Source organism: Anolis sagrei, chromosome 4, assembly GCF_037176765.1.
Source record: "Anolis sagrei isolate rAnoSag1 chromosome 4, rAnoSag1.mat, whole genome shotgun sequence".
Classification (NCBI taxonomy): Eukaryota; Metazoa; Chordata; class Lepidosauria; order Squamata; family Dactyloidae; genus Anolis; species Anolis sagrei.
In genome coordinates this window covers 204,189,925-204,208,757 of record NC_090024.1, presented here as the reverse complement: position 1 = coordinate 204,208,757, position 18,833 = coordinate 204,189,925, and the positions used below count along the sequence as shown (strand labels likewise).

Genomic DNA, 18,833 nt, shown 5'->3' with positions numbered 1-18,833 from the left:
CCTTTTTGTGTTTAATAAACCTGTGTTTGGACCTTTTATATTGTGCCTGGCGTTCTTGAGGCTTCTGGGTCTTGACGGGAGGGGGGGGGGGTGTTCTTCATTGCCAAAGACCGAAAACACAGTATTTTCTGTTGGTCACGGGGATTCTATGTGGGAAGTTTGGCCCTGTTCTGTCATTGGTGGGGTTCAAAATGCTCTTTGATTGTAGGTGAACTATAAATCCCAGCAATCACAACTCCCAAATGTTAATATCTATTTTTCCCCAAATGCCACCAGTTTTCACATTTGGGCGTATTAAGTATTTGTGCCGAGTTTAGTCCAGATCCATCATTGTTTGAGTCCACAGTACTCTCTGGATGTTGGTGAACAACAACTCCAAAACTCAAGGTCAATTAACACCAAACCCTTCCAGTATTTTCTGTTGATCATGGGAGTTGTGTGTGCCAAGTTTGGTTCAACTCCACCTTTGGTGGAGTTCAGAATGCTCTTTGATTGTAGGTTAACTATAAATCCCAGCAGCTACAACTCCCAAATGACAGAATCAATTTTTCCCAACTTCACCAGTATTCAAATTTGGGCATAATAGCTATTTGTGCCAATTTTGGTCCAGTGAATGAAAATACATCCTGCACATCAGATATTTACATTCATATCAGTAGCAAAATTAAACTTATGAAGTAGCAACAACAATAATTTTATGGTTGGGGGTCACCACAACATGAGGAATTGTATTAAGGGGTTGCAGCATTGGAAAGGTTGAGAACCACTGCCTTAGTCATTAATAAAGAGTCAAGTTTTATCTTAGTGCCAAAATTTAAGACAATTCTAGTGCACTTGGTCTCTATTGGTTGGTTTGGTTTCAATGGGTCTTTGCAGAAGGCAAAGTGTTTTTTCGGGTGTGTATCTTTGTTCCTGCCATTACTCTCAAGCTTGGGTCCTTGGACTACAGATCTTCGTGTTTCCGTGACTTCTGGCTGATACTTCGTAAGTGCTGACTATAATTCTCTCTGTTTGACTCCGGACCGTGTTTTGACAACAACTACCAAGTATACACCATCCCGTCAGCCAATGAGGTGTAGAAATTTGAGTTTTAACTAGTACTTTAGGAGTACTTTGAATATCCATTTAGATGTGGAAATCCACTGGATGACCTTGGGCAAGTCACATTTCAGCCCAAGAGGAAGGCAATGACAAACCCCCCTGAACAAAACTTGCCAACAAAAGTACATGAGACACTCTGGAAGATTATCCAGAACTGTGAGATCATCATTAAATGATGGCAAACACGCTTCCATCAAAAATGGCTTCTTACAAAAGGTAGAGACACTAGATGGAAGTTAGCGGAAAGTGTGTTAGAATACTTCATCAAGTAAACAGCTGCACTCTTAACACACATGCTTGTCTGCAAATTAAAGACATACAAAATCAGGAAGACCAATGTGGAAATTTAGACATGCATTTAAGCCTACACAGTTAGGTCCATGACAGACTTGAAGAATGATAGATGGGAATACATAATAAGGGCTATCCCTATCATTAGGCCAAGGGAGGCAGTCACCTCAAGCTGCAGATGGTGGGAAGCAAGTATCAGCAAGATGTTCAAAGAGAGGCTCACAGTGTCACCAGTTACCTCGCTTTCTACCTTTTGAGGCAGTGGTTCTCTACTTGTGAGTCCCCAGATGTTTTGGTCTTTAACTCCCAGAAATCATAACAGATGGTAAACTGGCTGGGATTTCTGGGAGTTGTAGGCCAAAACACCTGGGGACCCACAGGTTGAGAACCACTGCTTTAAGGTAACCTTTTGTCAGTTGTAGTAAAAGATGTTGCCCCTTCATAGGTATTAGAACAAACTCAGCTACCAATCCAGTCAGCTTTTCTACTTGAAATGTGTGTGGGGTGGTGCTATTTTGGTCTTTGCCTCAGACAGAAAATATTTTGAGATAACCCTCACAAATACCTTATCCAGCCCATATGAATGAACCAGAATGCTAGTTTTAGAATTTCTTCTACCTCTTTGTTTTGCTTTGTATTGTCACTTGCCACTTAGTTCTGCAAGGCCAGCATCATTGAGTGGTTTTAATGTTGAACTTTGATTCTGGAGACCAGGATTTGAATTCTTGCTTAGTCATAAAATCAACAGAAAGACTTTGGGCAAATCAGACCCTCCCAGCCTCAGAAGAAAGCAAAGGCCACCTCACCTCTGAATACATTTTGCCAAGAAAACCATGTGACACATTAATCTTAAGGATCCCATATGTCCAAAATTACTTGAAAGCACACAACAACAAAAACAACAACAAAAACAACAACAACAACTTAGGTTTATACTGTTGTTTTGACCCATTCCCAAAGCAGCTGGTTAGACCGCAGGGGGTCAGTACAGATCCAGATTAAGGGATGGAGGTTCGAGAGAACAAAGCCATGTGTTGGGCACCATTTGTTGGTCTTCTAGATTACAACTAGAGCCCTCTCAGGGCAAAAGCATTCCAGATCAGAGTTCCAGGCCACTTGAGAGTGACAGGTGGCTGGCTAGTGTCAGACTCTTGGGCACTTGGGTATCTTGGGTTTAAAATAGCAATTCTCTGAGGCCATACAATAGCAAGGGCTTATATGGGGCTCTGAGGAAGGGAAGGAGCAGAATTGCACAAGAGGTTTCGGCTGACACGGCCAAAATAGCAGCAAAGCTTAGCATTCCAAGCTGTTCCCAGCTGGCATTCTTCCAATCAGGCATCTAACCTATGAAGCTGGGAGAGAGTGGGTGGGCTGGTTGGAGGGCTCTTGTTAAAGCCTCACTCTTTCAAATTGCCTTTCTCAGACCCTCCACTGGTTTCCACTGAAAGGACATTCACCTGTTCTCTGCACAAGAGGTAAGCCTCCAGCTTTAAATTGTGTCCTTCACTCATACCCTTTCTTGGGAATATGCCATCACTGGGGATAGTCTATAGTAAATCATGGTCTAACGGGGAGGATGGCATTGTTTGATACTAGTCAATCCCCAAGTGGCTGCCCTCTTCTAAGAAGCCAAAATCTCTGCTTTGCCTTACTAATTTTAAACAATTGCAAATCAATCAATCAATTGGTGATGAGAGATGATATTTTGCATTGTATCAGTATGATGGAAACTCCTCCCCATCCCCAGAAAATAGCAGTAGGTCTTTCAGGGCAATGTGCCATATATAGTGTTATAGAATGTGAGACAATATAGCCACCATACGCAAAATATATAGGGGAGTTCAGGTTATAGAAGGGGAACTATAGCAAACAGTTTGTTTAGTGGAATGTTTATATTCCACAAAATGGGCATTGGATGAATCCTGATATGCATTTATGTGGCATCAGGGAAGCCACTAAAAATAAAATACTTTGCTTGGTTTATCTTGCTTGAAGACCATACTATAAACAGTTCACTATAGAATTTTGCAAACAATTCAGTGCTTAATTTGAACAAAGAAAGTTGGCTTTAGAGATGTATATCCAATATGAATCACCCACAGTGTTACACAAAGTCCTTCTTTTAAGACAAACCCATGCTAGGAATGCTTCCTGTGATAGTACAAAATGAAGTTAATTTATTAAGAAGTTTGTATTCCTACTCTTAAGTTGAACTGATATATTCTTAGTCAATGATACACTTCTGTTATCTGAGAAAAAAATAACAATAGTTGGTGGTTGGTAGTAAGAGGAGAGGTATGTGCACACTCCATGTTTTGTTTGTCATTTCATGGTTTGCATACTCATGTTTAATTATTTATGGGGCTCAATCTAAAAATATTTGTGAAAATCTGTAGGTTTCTAGCATAGTGTATGAATAAGTTGGATGCATAATGAAATGCAATAAAGATCACGTAATGTTCTTGTCAAGAACCTGGGCATGTGGGAAATAATGCATAATAGTTTAGGGTGCATCTCTATATATACATGCTAAGGAATAAATCCCTTGAGCATAAAGAAATCAAATCTAAACTGCCTCATCCATGCTGATTCTTTTCTTAGTACTTAGTAAAGATTTATGATAAGCTATTACAGAGGTGGGCAACTTGAGGCCTGCCACATCACATCATCCTCAGGCAGCATGTGCTATGGTCATGGATAATGGGAGCCATAGTTCAAAAAGACCCTGAGAACAATAAGGTCCCTAACTCTGGGACAGAGTATGAGTATAGACAGGCCCGTAGCCAGGATTTTGTTTCGGGGGGGGGGGGGCTGAGTCTGAGTGAAAGAGGGTCTAGCCTAGCAAACCTTTTGTATCATTACCCCAATACCCCCATGCATATGGGATATATTGAGTATTGTGATCAGATCATGATATGAATAAACATAACAGTTTAAATAATGCACCAGTAAGGCCTTTTTGCGAACCACCATGAGAACTTTGGGGGGGGGGGGGGCTGAAGCCCCCCGAGCGCCCCCCCCCCCCGGCTACATGCCTGAGTATAGATCAGGTATGTGCAAACTTCAGCCCTCCAGGTGTTTTTGACTTCAACTCCCAGAATTCCTAACAGCTAGTAGGCTGTTTGGAATTGTAGGTGTTGAAGTCCAAAACACCTGGAGGGCTGAAGTTTGCCCATGCCTGATGTAGAGCATGGGTTGAGTATATCTTATCCAAAATGTTTGGGACCAGAGTGTTTTGGATTTCAGATTTTTTTTAAAAAAATGTATTTACATATATGAGATGGGATCCATGTTCAAAATATGAAATTTTGTTAGGGGATTTCCTGCTAAGGAGAACAGAAACAATGGTTTGAGCACCTGGTAGGATGATTCGAGAGGTGTGCTGTCTCCTGGGGGGGGGGGGGGAGTGATATCTGAGAAGCTGACAAGGCTTGTCAAGTCCATAGATGTCTTCCTTTTGATCAATTTAGGGACCAATGATACAACAAAGTGTAGCCATCAGGATATCGCATGGGATTATGGGACTATGGGCAGGAAGCTGAAGATGATGATTAGGGAAATCTAATGAGGTCCATCATCTAATAACTTAGTTGTTATTTCAGGCTGCCAAGAGATTTTAATCAAGTGGTATTTGTTGATGATGTTCTGTGATTTCCAGATTATGGTGACCCCAAAGAAAACCTATTACAGGCAGTCCCCAAGTTAACAACAAGATAGGTTCTGTAGTTTTGTTCTTAAGATGATTTGTTTGTAAGTCAGAACAGGTATATTTTTAGGAGTAACTCCAGCCAAATATACGTATATTTATATTAGCTTTGGATAGCATAGGGAAGGGTTAGCACACCTGTGGTGTTTGTTTTTCTGTACGTGTCCCTGTTTAAAAGATTTCACCTAACGTACTGTCCCTGTGATGACTGGATTTTGAAAAATTTGGCTTGTTGTGGAAACAAGGATTGGTGATAAAGCTTCAGTTTAGACACCTTTTCCCCATGATAACTCTTTCAGGATTGAATTTCCCTTCTGAGTAGTAGATTTCTCTGACGTTCTGTTGTCTCACCCCTGTTCATAACTAGGAGTTATTTGCAAGTCACATGTTTGTAACTCACGGACTGCTTGCACCACGTTTTCTTTGCAAGGTCTGTTCATGGATTTTGTCCTTGCTTTTTGAGATTGAGAGTGCAACTTGCCTAGGGCCACCCATTGGCCTCCCATGGTAAAACAAGATTTAAATCCTGATTATCAGAGTCATAATCCAAGCTCACACCACAACACTACATTGGCTCCTATAACTAGCATTAATTGACCAATTTTACAGACAAAATTACGCAAGGATACAGACTAGTTTTGCTAATTTTCAGTTGTCTAAATTTCATAATCCTGGAACTGTTTCTTTACAGTATTTTAAATAATTTTTTAAACAGAAAATAAACACATAAAACCAACAATACTTAAGCATACATAAACATAGACATAACTAACAACAATTACATATCAAATAACATACGTTTCTACTCTAAACTACAAATAGAGAGATTAAAAAGTGTATTTCTTGCTTTGTTTTTTTAGTTACTTTAAAATTAAGATTTTGTGTCTAATTTATATTCCACAAATTGTTTAGTTCTGCTTATTTGAACATTAGAAAATAAATATCCCAACAGTTGATATTATCAAACCTATACATAAAATATTTTCCTTTTCCGTGTGTGTGTGTGTATCAATGTTTCCATTTTTGTAAACATATTTCTCGAAATATTTTAAGAGTTAGAATCCAAGCTGAGCCATAATGAATGATATTTGGCTCTACAAGTAAGCTCTGACTTTGAGCCCTGGTGATCTCTGTTCAGTGCCAGTCTGGACCATTGGCATGATTTCATTTCTCCTATCAGACAGAGTTGGGCGTTTCTGAGTTTGTGCATTTCTTACAATTAGCCAAGGATGCTGGGACATGCAATTCAAAAATGTCTGGGGTTCACAGCATTTATATTATTATTATTATTATTATTATTATTATTATTATTATTAACCACATTTATATACCACCTTTCTTAGCCCGAAGGCAACTCAGGGCAGTACAGTTTTTGCTTTGTATCCTGGTTCTTCATTATTAAACAGGACTTGCTGAAGACTTTTTCCTACCTGAAACCGTGCAATGGCAAGCCCAGGAATGCATCCCCCATGGATACAGGAGGTTGTACTGTATTTCTCTTGTCATAGCTGATATACTAAAAAGTCATACTTTCCTCCAGATTCTCTATTTCACATAATCTGTCAAGCAATACATGCTTGAAAATTAAAATTCAAACATATGCATGAGACTAATTGTGTGTGTGTTTAGGACATTACAGTAATATTCCCCATCCACCCTTTATCTCTCTTCTATTAATTTTGTGAATTGAACCTACAGCATTCTTGATTGTGTTATACAGCTGTTAGACATGACTTGAATGAATACTTCATGATTCCCCTGTCAAAAAGCAAAAGAAAACATGGGAGGGATGGCAGAAAGCAGATGGTGTGACATATGGGAGTTATTTAAAGAGCTGAGCAGAACCCCCCTAGCAAACCCCTCCAATTTCATTTACTTTGGGAATTTGCTTCCAAACTGAAATGAGCATACTGGATTTGTTGAAAGCTTTTGCTGAAATTTGGGGATATGTCAACACCCAAGGGTGAGAGCGACCAATACTTTGTACCAGGTAGAAAGGCATAGTCTAGGAAAAACTGCTTTTAAACATGAAACCCTGAGGGAAAATGGCTCAGGATGGCCATGAGGATTATCTGGGTGTCTTGTCCCTATTTCTGGCACCTTGGAACAAAGCTTGGAATCTCGGGTTAGTGAACCATTCTTGGAAGGAAAAGAAGCAAGAGATTCCTTAAAGGTGGGCTTCCACGTTCATCACTCCCTGATTTCTGAAATATTTATTCACATAACAGCACTCGCAAATGGGTGAGGTACAGGCATGTAGCCGGGGGGGGGGGGGCTCGGGGGGCTTCAGCCCCCCCCGAAATTTTCATGGTGGTTCGCGAAAAGGCCTTATTGGTGCATTATTTGAACTGTTATGTTTATTCAGATCATGATCTGATCACCATACTCAATATATCCCATATGCATGGGGGTATTGGGGTAATGATACAAAAGGTTTGCTAGGGTAGACCCTCTTTCACTCAGACTCAGCCCCCCCCCCGAAACTCAGCCCCCCCCGAAACCCCCCCTGAAAAAAAATTCAGCCCCCCCCGAAATGAAATCCTGGCTACGGGCCTGGTGAGGTATAAATTACAATGATTTGTTTATATATTTGTTTAATTATTTTCTCTGTGCCCTATTTCCATAGATGTCAGGGCATGGTACAGGAAAATCAGCTTATTAAAATGTTAAAAAAAGAAAATTTATAGTCTAAAACATATTAAGTAATGCAACAATTTAAAACACTTCTAAACCATCATACCTGGTACATGCATAAACTTGAGAAAATCATTAGACCCCCCCCCCCTCCAGCTTTAATAAAAAAAACCCATGTTTTAACTTGCCACCCAAATTCCAGACTCAGTACCAATCATGCTTTAAGGAGAAGACATTCCACAAAGGGATCACACCAAACAGCATCCCTACTGGCTCGAATGTGTGTGTGCAAACATGAACGACAAAAGGAGAAATTTATATCTTTAAAAGGATATAATATTATAAGTGAAATACTGTGTACAGACAATCCTCAAGTTATGAACAAGATAGGTTCTGCAGGTTTGTTCTTAATGTGAATTTGTGTGTAAGCCAGAACAGACACAATTCTGAAGTGTGACTCCAGCCAAAAATATGGATTTCTTAGTATTGGATAGGACAGGAAAGGGTTAACAGCCCTGTGATGTTTGTTTTGCTGTCTGTGTCCCTGTTCAGAAGATTTTACTTCATCTTCTATCCCTGTGACAACTGGATTTTGAAAACTTTGGCTTGTTGTGGAAACAAGGATTGTTGATAAAGCTTAGTGGAGATACCGTTTTCTATGATAACATTTACAAGAGTGAATTTCCTTTCCAAGAGGTAGATGCATTCTCATTTCCTGTTCTCTCACCCTTGTTTTTAGCTGTGAGTCATATGTAAGTTGGATATTTGTAACTTAGGGAATGCTTATATCTGCAAGGGAATGATCAAACTGTAAAGATGTCCTTAAACTTACAAACTTCCCATATTACAGATTGAAATTCTTTGATGAGGATTTGTGCCTTCCCCTCCAACAATCCCACATACATGTGCATACATTATTCCCTATTGGCATAAATATGTGACATACTCCATGATCTTCTAACCAAATATTTAAAACTTTCCCACTTGGTAATAAAAGCACCATGATTTCACTCTTAATTACATAATTGCATTCTGTGGGGTCCTGGGATTTGTAATGTGGAGATGTCTTGGAGCAACTTTGTAGAGAATTCTAAATAACACATGAAAGTACAAACTGTGATAGTGGAATCATCATACTCACAGTGTGAAAGGGTCCTTAGATGCAAAGTACCCACTTCATGGGACACACCTAGATCATCCTTTCCCCAAATGGATTAGACCAGTGGTTCTCAACCTGTGGGTCCCCAGATGTTTTGGGCTTCAACTCCCAGAAATCCTAACAGCTGATAAAACTGGCTGGGATTTCTGGGAGTTGTAGGCCAAAATACCTGGGGACCCACAGGTTGAGAACCACTAGCTTAGACAGGCCTATCACAATCTCAAGAGGCTTTTGAAGGCACAACTGGGTAATTGGAGACAAACTGGGAGGTAGAAATATGAGGGCAAAGGAGAGCCTTTACACTGGAGTTTCAGACTCCATTATGTTGTAGTCTCATGTCTGGAAACCAGGATTTGTAACTCCACTCAGACACAGAAATCCACACAACTATTTCTATCTTGGCAGAAAGCAGGGATGAGCATGTATACGTCTAGTTCTTATTTCATGTAGTACTTGAATGTCTGCTGCAGAGGCAGGAAAAGAACTGGACACATCTGCATTCATACTCCTGGTCTTCGTCAACAGCTTCAGGAGGCATACCTTAGATCATTGAGTGAATGGAAAAGACAACCAACCTGCAGAAAGACCATGGAGGCTCATAAATTGCAGTGGTATGAAAAAACTCATGTCATCCTAATTATGAACAGGATGTCAACCTATATGGGACTGGTTTTAATTTGAAACAACTTTGAGTCTTGGTTTCAGGAGAATGGCAGGATATAAATAAAGGTAACAATGACAACAGCAAAAACAACGATGTTGTGGCGAGGAAAAATGAGTTATAAGAGTATAAATAACATTTTCCTTTTAAAACGTTTGTAAGGAAGAGAGCAGCAAAGGTGATTATGTTTCATATATGGAACAATAGGATAAGGAACAGAGAACTAAAAAGGCTATTCTCAGGAGAAGTACTTTCAGCATATCCCTCAATGTCTTTTAAATCACCAAAAGTGTACATACAATGCCTAACCACATGTCACACAACACTGTTTGTTCTTAGTTATCAGTGCTGTGTGATACTGTTTCTATTCTAGGAGAACTATGCTGCTAAACGACAAGCCATGGGAGAAAAAGCAGGCTCCATGATATCAGAAAAGCACTGTGTGTAGACTCCACGCCAAGGTTAACAGCTCTCAGCTATCTGACACAACTAGCTCTCATTTGTGTCAGATAGGCAAATTGATGCTGCTATCATCCTAAAAGCAGAACCATGCTAGTTCTCATCACTTCTTCTAAAGACAGCATATACCCCTCATTGACTACCTCAGACAGTGGGTTCATTCTGAAATATTCTGCATACACATATACATATGAATCTACTGTCTGAGGTCCAAGAAACATCTCCATCCTTCCTCTCAAGGTCCTTCCACAGAGCCATATAACCCAGAAAAGCCCACCATGAACACAACCTTTTAATCTTTGTGGTTAAAATAAAGACATAGAGAGAAAGGTGGTGGGAGGGGTAGGAAAGGGTGGTGGGAGGAGAGGGGAGAAAAAAAATAAAAAATGTAATACGAATAAATATGTAAAGAATGTGAATAGATAATATAGAAATATGTTATTATAATGTAAGCCTACAAAAGACATTTATTTTCTGTTCAAATATGTTATTTTGTTTTCAAAAACATATTTTAAAAAGGCAGAAAATCCCACTATATCTGCTTTGAACTGTGTTACCTGAGTCCACACTGCCATATATTCCAGTTCAAAGCAGATAATGTGGGATTTTATTCAGCTGTGTTATCCCTTTGCTTCTTTGATGGGAAAAAGAGGTGAAAAAGGAAAGTTGATTAAGCTATGGATTCAAGAAGCATTCCTCAAGGCTGAGACCCAGCCTCTCTCCTGGTCCTTCTCCCTTCTAATACAGGACAGGGATTTAGCATCTACACCAGATTCCTACAATCCATTGCCTTCCAAATGGCTCAGAGAACAATTCCCATCACTCTTACCCAAAAAGTCAAATCACCATTTTGGTTGGAGCCAATGGAAATTGTCAGCCAACCTATCTGGTGGGCACTGCATTTGTGAAATCTCATCTGCATATTTGTTAATTCAAAAGGGGCCACAAGCATGGGATACCTTATACATCAAATGTCTGGTTTGAAACATAGCTTGGGCTTAGAGTCATAGAATCATAGAGTTGAAAGAAATCACATGGATCATCCATCAAACCTCCTACCAACAGATGGCCATCCAGCCTCTGCTTAAAAGCCAAAAGAAGGTGCTTCCACCATACTTTGAGGCAGTGTGTTCCACTGTTGGACAGCTCTTTTGGTCAGGAAGCTCTTCCTAATGTTCAGGTGGAATTTCAGAAAGCAGTATGTCTCTAATTCTCAATGGATATGTCTATATTCTGCATTAACTCAATGACTTCCTTTTGATGCACTGTTTAGTCATCAAAAGGAAGTATAGTTTTAGGGAGCCAGCCTACTTCAAATGTTAAAATCATCACTATGAAATTACAAGACAGTCTTTCTTCAGGATATAATTAAATGGAAGATCGCTATGTAACTCATCCCATATCTGCTGTAGCTTCTTAGGTAGTATTCTTATAGCAATGTATACTGTCATGGTGGCATTCTTCCAGGGTGCTGAGACTGCCCGAGTCCCTGCCAGTTACTTTGGCTGTTCTGTATGGATGCCTCAGTCAAATATTACATGCTCTGTTGGGCAATCATGTGATGATATATGGAGGCTTTAAAAAAATTCACAAAGAACTCAGAGTGAGAAGCTTTATGTTAATATAGAGAGGACTCATTTCTGACTAATGGCATACAGTATTTCATACACAGGCAGCCCCCGGGTTAAAAACATGTGACTTACAACTCATAGTAAAGAATGGGGGTGAAGAAACAGGAAGTGAGAGAAATCTACCCTTCAGAAGGGAAATTTACTCTTGAAAGAGTTATCAAGGGGAAAAGGTGTCTCCAGTGAAGCTTTATCCCCAATTCTTATTTACACAACAAGCAAAATTTTTCAAAATCAAATTATCCCAGAGACAGAAAGTGAAGTGAAATCTTCTGAATAGGGGTACAGACAGCAAATCAAACACTACAGAGATGTTAACCCTTCCCTATGCTATCCAAAGTGTGTGTGTGTGTGTGTGTGTGTGTGTGCACGCGCACATTGCTGGAGTTACACTGTACTGTTCCAACTTACATACATACTCAACTAAAGAACAAACCTATAGAACCTATCTTGTTCATATCTTGGGGACTTCCTAGGTAAAGGTTAGGTAAAGGTTTTCCCCTGACATTAAGTCTAGTCATGTCTGACTCTGGGGGTTTGTGCTCATCTCCATTTCTAAGCCAAAGAGCTGGTGTTGTCCGTAGACACTTCCAAGGTCATGCAGCCTGTATGACTGCATGGAGTGTCATTACCTTCCTTATTTATTTAATTTATTTAAAACTTTTATATCCCAATCTTCACAACCTCCATAGAGGGACTCAGACCTTCCGGAGCAGTACCTATAGATCTACTCACATTTGCATGTTTTGAAACTGCTAGGTTTTCAGAAGCTGAGGCTAACAGTGAGAGCTCACCCTGCTTCCCAGATTTGAACCAACGACCTTTTGGTCAGCAAGTTCAGCAGCTCAGCAGTTTAACCCACTGTGCCACTGGGGACTGCCTGTGTGTGTTCACATGTTTGTGGCATCAACATATTAATTTAGACCTCCAGGAAAGTGCCCCTGCTCAGAGATGTAGCTATGAGAGTCAGTGGAGGATGATGGTATTGCCACCAGGATAAGAATTCTAGTCCCCTAAAATGAAATGTTTCTTGCATACCCAGGTTTATATCAGTGAAGAAACATAGACATTCAGTTGAGCACCTATAAATGCAACTTAAGCATCTAAAGCAGTGTTCGGGGCCCCTGGTGGGGTTGCAAGGGGGTGACAGAGGGATCACCAAAGACCATCAGAAAACAGTATTTTCTGTTGGTCATGGCGGTTCTGTGTGGGAAGTTTGGCCCAATTCTATCGGTGGGGTTCAGAATGCTCTTTGATTGTAGGTGAACTATAAATCCCAGCAACTACAACTCCCAAATGTCAAGGTTTATTTCCCCCAAACTCCGCCAGTGTTCACATTTGGACATATTGAGTATTTGCGGAAAACTTGGTCCTGATCCATCATTGTTTGAGTCTACAGTGCTCTCTGGATGTAGGTGAACTACAACTCCAAAACTCAAGGTCAATGCCCACCAAACCCTTACAGTTTTTTTCCCCTGTTGGTCATTGAAGTTCTGAGTGCTACGTTTGGTTCAATTCCATTGTTGGTAGAGTTCAAAATGCTCTTTGATTGTAGGTGAACTATAAATCCCAGCAACTACAACTCCCAAATGACAAAAATAATCCCCCCAACCCCACTAGTATTCAAACTCGGCTGTATCGGGTATTTGTGCCAAATTTGGTCCAGTCAATGAAAATACACCAGATATTTACATTACATTTAATAGCAGTAGCAAAATTACAATTATGAAGTAGCAACAAAAATGATTTCATTTTTAGTGGGTCACCACAACATAAGGAACTGTATTAAGGGGTCGTGGCATTAGGAAGGTTGAGAAATACTGATCTAAAGAGATGAGGCAGGTAAAGTTATCAAGAGAATGAGCATACAACAAATGAGTTTAAGATGTGAATGATTTTCAATTTCTATCTCTCTACAATGCTAGAAATTTGGGGATTTTCAGGTGGACTTGGTCTTGCTGCATGGGGCTTCATAGGTCATGATTAGTACTTTGGATCCTAATTGGAATTCAAGTGGCAGCCACTAAAACTGTTTCAGCAAGCCCACAGTAAACCATTGTGCCATCAGGACTGAAAATTGACAGGTCGGAGGTTCAAATCTGGGGAAACCACGGATGAGATCCCTCTGTTGGCTCCAGCTCCTCATGCAGAGATGTGAGAGAAGCCTTCCACAAGGATGGGAAAACATCAAAACATTCATGTCTGCTAAGAATTTACCCTGTTTGAAGGATCATAGAATGATAGAGTTGGATGGGGCCCCAAAGACCATTTAGTCCAACTCCCTTCCATGCAAATGATAAGAAAATTTTAAACGGCTTAAAAAAAAAAACAAGAAAAAGAAAATGAAACAAAACAGAAAATCCTGTCTTTCCAAGCCTGTGGCTATGAAGCATAGAGATCTATGTATTCAAATAGTGCTTATTTGCTGTGGCACTTTTTTTGGGAAGCACCTCTTCTTTGACACGTCTATAGCAGGAAGGAGCAATATTGTTCTCCCTATGCCAGCTTTAAATGTACTTATTGGATTTTTGATCAAGAGAAAGGCAGAATATAAATAATTTGGGGAAGATTTAGGTTACAGCCTGCTTTTAAATAATTTATTAAAAATTGTAAAAAATATATAGCTCAGAACAGAGAGAATTTGAGATTTTAAAACTGCAAGTATGAAACAAAGCAAAATGGCAAATTGCCTGTGGGTCTGTTTTATTATTTTGTAGTTCTGTTAAGGCACCACATTTCACGTGATCTTGAAAGCTAAGCAGGGTAAGCCCTGGTTAGTAGTTAGATGGGGTGCCACCAACAAGTACCCAGTGATGTTGGCTACATCAAAGAGGAAGAAACTGGCAAAACCACCTCTGAGTATTCCTTGCCTAAGTAAACCCTATGAAATTTATGGAGTCACCATAAATCAACAGGGACACACACAGGGACACACAGAGAGACACTGTTTTATTGTTTTGTCAGCCCATTGCAGCTTTTAACAGAGCCTCTTCTGTTTTTCTTGGTAGGCAACCAAAAATGTCAGACACCGAAGAGATCATTGAGGAAAATGAAGAGTATGAAGAGTAAGTGTTCATTTTTCTCTCTCATTCTTTTCCTGACCCAGGCAGTGACAGATTATCTTTCTGCTGCTTTTCTGACACTGTGACTAATGGGTTTGGTTCCATAATCATTCAGATATGCCATTCATATTCTTGAAGAACATGGTCCTGGGATGAGAGGAATCCTGCCATGAAATTACTCTGAATGGTGTGGGTGTTTATTAATAGCAAATTCCTTGTAGAGGGAGGTGGGAAAGTCCCAGTGGAAGTCAATATTCACAGCCTGTTTTCTCTGTGAGAGTCTCAGAACATGACCTTGCTTTCTCAAACCCTAACTTGAAATGATGTCTCTATGGTCAGCAGTTCTGGTTCCAGCTTACATAGGGGCTTGAGAAAGGATTAGAGCATGAAAAAAATTACTCTAAGGATCCCAGCCAACAAGACTAGTGCCACATATTTACTGGGGTAATCTGGTGTGCCTCTTCACTGTAGAATTAATGCAGTTTGATGACACCATAACTGTCATAGCTTTATGCTATGAAATCATGGGAGTTGTAACTTTACAAGGTCTTTTGCTTTTTCTGGCAAAGAGTTCTGGTGCCTCACCAAATTATAGCTCCCATAAGTACATAGCATTAAGCCATGTCAGTTAAACTGGTGCCAAACTGCATTAATTCTACAACATTGGTGTGCCCTAAGGGTTTAGTTTCCCCCAAACTTTGAGCAAGATGTTCCTGATGAGCTCTCATGTACTGAGTGAATCTCATCACCTGATCTCTTCATCAGGCATGGTGTTCAAAAAACCAAATGGAGCAAGAGATAGGGAAGAAAACTTGATTCAGAATTGATGCTGAAGTCTCATAAACTTTATCACAACTTGGAAAATATATTTGTTTTACAACTCCAATAGTTGCTAGTTGCTTGGAGTTGTAGACCAAATGGTATTTTTTCCAAGCTGTTGTCAGGGTCTGAAGATGAAATGCTGAGAACAGATATTCCAACTTTATTTTTCCAGAAGATTAAATAGTTTCATGTTTCTCCTCAACTTGTCTAGAATCATTGGGAGAAACAGTGGGGAAATAACAGCAACGCCAACACACCTTGCTCTTAAGTGAATACATTTTCATTGTTTAAAGCATGTGTTCCTGGGTCAAAATATACAGCTTACTTGATACACGGAAAACAAACACAGTGAAAAAAAATATACATTTTTAAAATCTGGAAATAAATTGAAATGGTATATTAGGCAAAGACTTTAAATTACAACAAAAACTTAAGAAAAAAATAGAAATGCTGTCATTAAACTGCATATCTGCCCAAAGTCTAAATGTCTCATGAACATAAATTATTTTGTGATTTAGTTATATTTGCAGCTCTAGGAATCGCTTGTGCTTTTTTTTTTTTTGATGCTGTTAGTCTCCACCCCTCATACTTGCATAGTTTTCTATACGCCCACATCTCACTCATCAGCTTCTCCCATGATCTCCTCTACACCAAAGATGGATCCTATAGAGACATATGAAAAATAGACTTCCAGAAGCTGTTTCATTCCTTCTGTTCTGGTATTAGGTCTCCATTTTTATCAACACCTGTTCCAGTTACTTGAGCTGCATCTCCAGCTGATGTATAATTTGAAGTCATGTGCTAACATGTCTGATAAACCACGTTCTACTTCCATAGATTACACCCTTCAAGAGAATTTAGTGCTAGATCTGTAAGGCAGTTCATTTAAACATAGTCTAATTTACAGCTTTTATCCTAGATAGTATAAGATCCAGATAAATACTAGACATTTCTGCTAGGAATGGGATTGGGGAGTGTATATTTGAAATTCCAGATCCAAAATAGAACGTTAATGGTAAGTGATTGGTAAGTCTTATCACATGGGAAAAGAAGCTTCCTAGGAGGCTTCTGTCCCAGTTCACTAATGGAGCTCCACGCTGCCCATCAGATTATGTAGGCTAACTTCCGGCAGGGCTATGTGGGTGAACTGGGGTGGCAGCATGGTAGGACAGTGCCACTGCCAACACAGAAATCTCCCTGTGTTCTGTAAGGAACAATAGGGCTACCACAGGTGTCATCTGTGTGGTGATGCTTACCCACGTGTGATTGGGACGTGTCAACTGCTGGATGGTGTGCCGGGATTGCACCACTGTCACCCCACTGCCACCCTGATTTACCACAGAGGCTGGTGAAATGGAACTCTTTACCTCATCCATGTGATGAGGTCCTAAGTCCAAATTGCACAATAATCTGTGCTTGAAAGGCTTGGAGGTGTCCACATACTCTGTACCTGTCTTTCCACAACATGGGTCCAATTCACCACATGGAAAAAGGAATGACAGCAGTGGCCTGTATGGGCTGTGGATCCAATCATGTTAATAATTTTGGGCTAAACATCCCTGGATGTCATGTAGACATCCAGGAGCAACTTCTCACTCAATACAAGACTATACAGCCTGAGTAGACAAGACATAAGTCGATGACTGAATGTTTTTTAGGACATACATTGTGAAATGCTGCCACATATCTTTCTTTATTTATTGGTTGTTATTGAGGATTTCAATTTCTCCTCCATCTTCTCAAAAACCAACTGCCTTCTGCTCATCACCAACATGGCCATGTAATGTCTGGTGGAGATGGGGATGGGGAACCAAGAAGCATGTTGCTATGTCTGTTTAGTCAGGTGCAAGGAAATGAAGGCACCCTCCAGGACATTGGAGTGCTCGTGTGGAGGATTTTTGACTAAGATGAGAAGGAAGACAGGAAATATTTGCCCAGTTCTCAGTGCAAGATTGTGGCTTATGTAACACAACCATACAACAAGCATTAGAAAGAACACAGCAAATTGCACCCAAAATTACAGGGGGTGATAAAAGGGAGGAAGAGTGCTTGATAACCTCTGTGTTAAAAGTTCACTTCTCTCCCATCCATGCCACTCTTTCTGAAGTCTGGCAGACATTAGCCCACCATATCCCCAGCTAAATATATTTCAGTGAAATGGGCTTTCGAGTCTTTGGGAGAATAGACTGGCTGATTTTATGCTTGCAAAATAATTTGCCAAGACTGAGCTGAAGTATCCCAGCCCTCCACCACTGTAGGAAACAAGGCTGAACCCTGAACTGATGCTACCATCTGCTGCTGATTGGATGGGCTTTTTTATTCTTGATAAAACATTTCAGTACTGTTCCATTATTCAGGCAATCATAGAGAGAGAAGGATAGTCCACTTTATGGGGGCGGGGGGAGGGTTGAAGGAGGAAAACTATTTTTCCCATTATCGCTGATTATTCCCCCTCCTCCTTTCCCATATCATAAACACGGGGACTTGGGTGGGGGGAATAACAGGAAAACAGGAGGAAATGGTTTTGCTCCTTCGACACACCCTCCACACCCATAAAATGGACCATCCTTCTCTCCCTAGTGCCCCCTGGTGGCCTCTGTCTGGATAATGGAACAGTACCAACATTTCTTTAACTAGTAGTTCAATGACTTGGCATGAGTGAGGGAGTCTAATCATCCTGCTTTGCTGATGACTTGTAGAGACTAGCCTAAGTTGGGAACTACTGCCACCAGCTGGACAGAGTCAGATCAGAAAATAATACTTGATCATAATGAACAAAAGCATATTGAGGCATCATAGTTACTAACCCTGGAGAGGATAGTGAAAAAATGCTTTTTTTACAATTCCAAGAATCCCTATGGAGCATTTTGACAAGGGACTCATTTCAGTAGTGTCAGAGGTTTTGGACCTTATTCTCTTAAGCCATTTTGTCTGCCTACAGGAGGGATCCAAATTATCACTTAACACCAATCTTCCATTTTTAACTCTGACATTAATATGTATTTACAGGCTTTTGCATTGTTCCTAAAATAATACATGGAAGGAACCAAATATTTTAAACAGAAGCTGGATGGCCATCTTTTGGGGGTGCTTTGAAAGCAATTTTCCTGCTTCTTGACAGGGGGTTGGACTGGATGGCCCATGAGGTCTCTTCCAACTCTATGACTCTGTGATTTCTGAATTAAAATCATTTTTGAATTCTTCTACTGTTTTAACTGAACTGTTTTCTTTTTTCCTTTCAGGGAACAGGAAGGTAAGAACACTAAAATTATTCAGTTAAAGTGATTTATCCAAATAATCATCATAACTC

At 40.1% G+C, this 18,833-nt stretch overlaps 1 long non-coding RNA gene across 1 annotated transcript; it reads left to right on the top strand.

The window, feature by feature from the left end:
• Positions 1-2,663: 2,663 nt before the first annotated feature.
• On the top strand, positions 2,664-18,827 carry LOC137097009 (uncharacterized). The gene is made up of 3 exons (XR_010909904.1): positions 2,664-2,867; positions 14,648-14,704; positions 18,766-18,827. It is a non-coding gene; the product is annotated as an uncharacterized lncRNA (long non-coding RNA).
• The last annotated feature ends 6 nt before the right edge of the window (positions 18,828-18,833 follow it).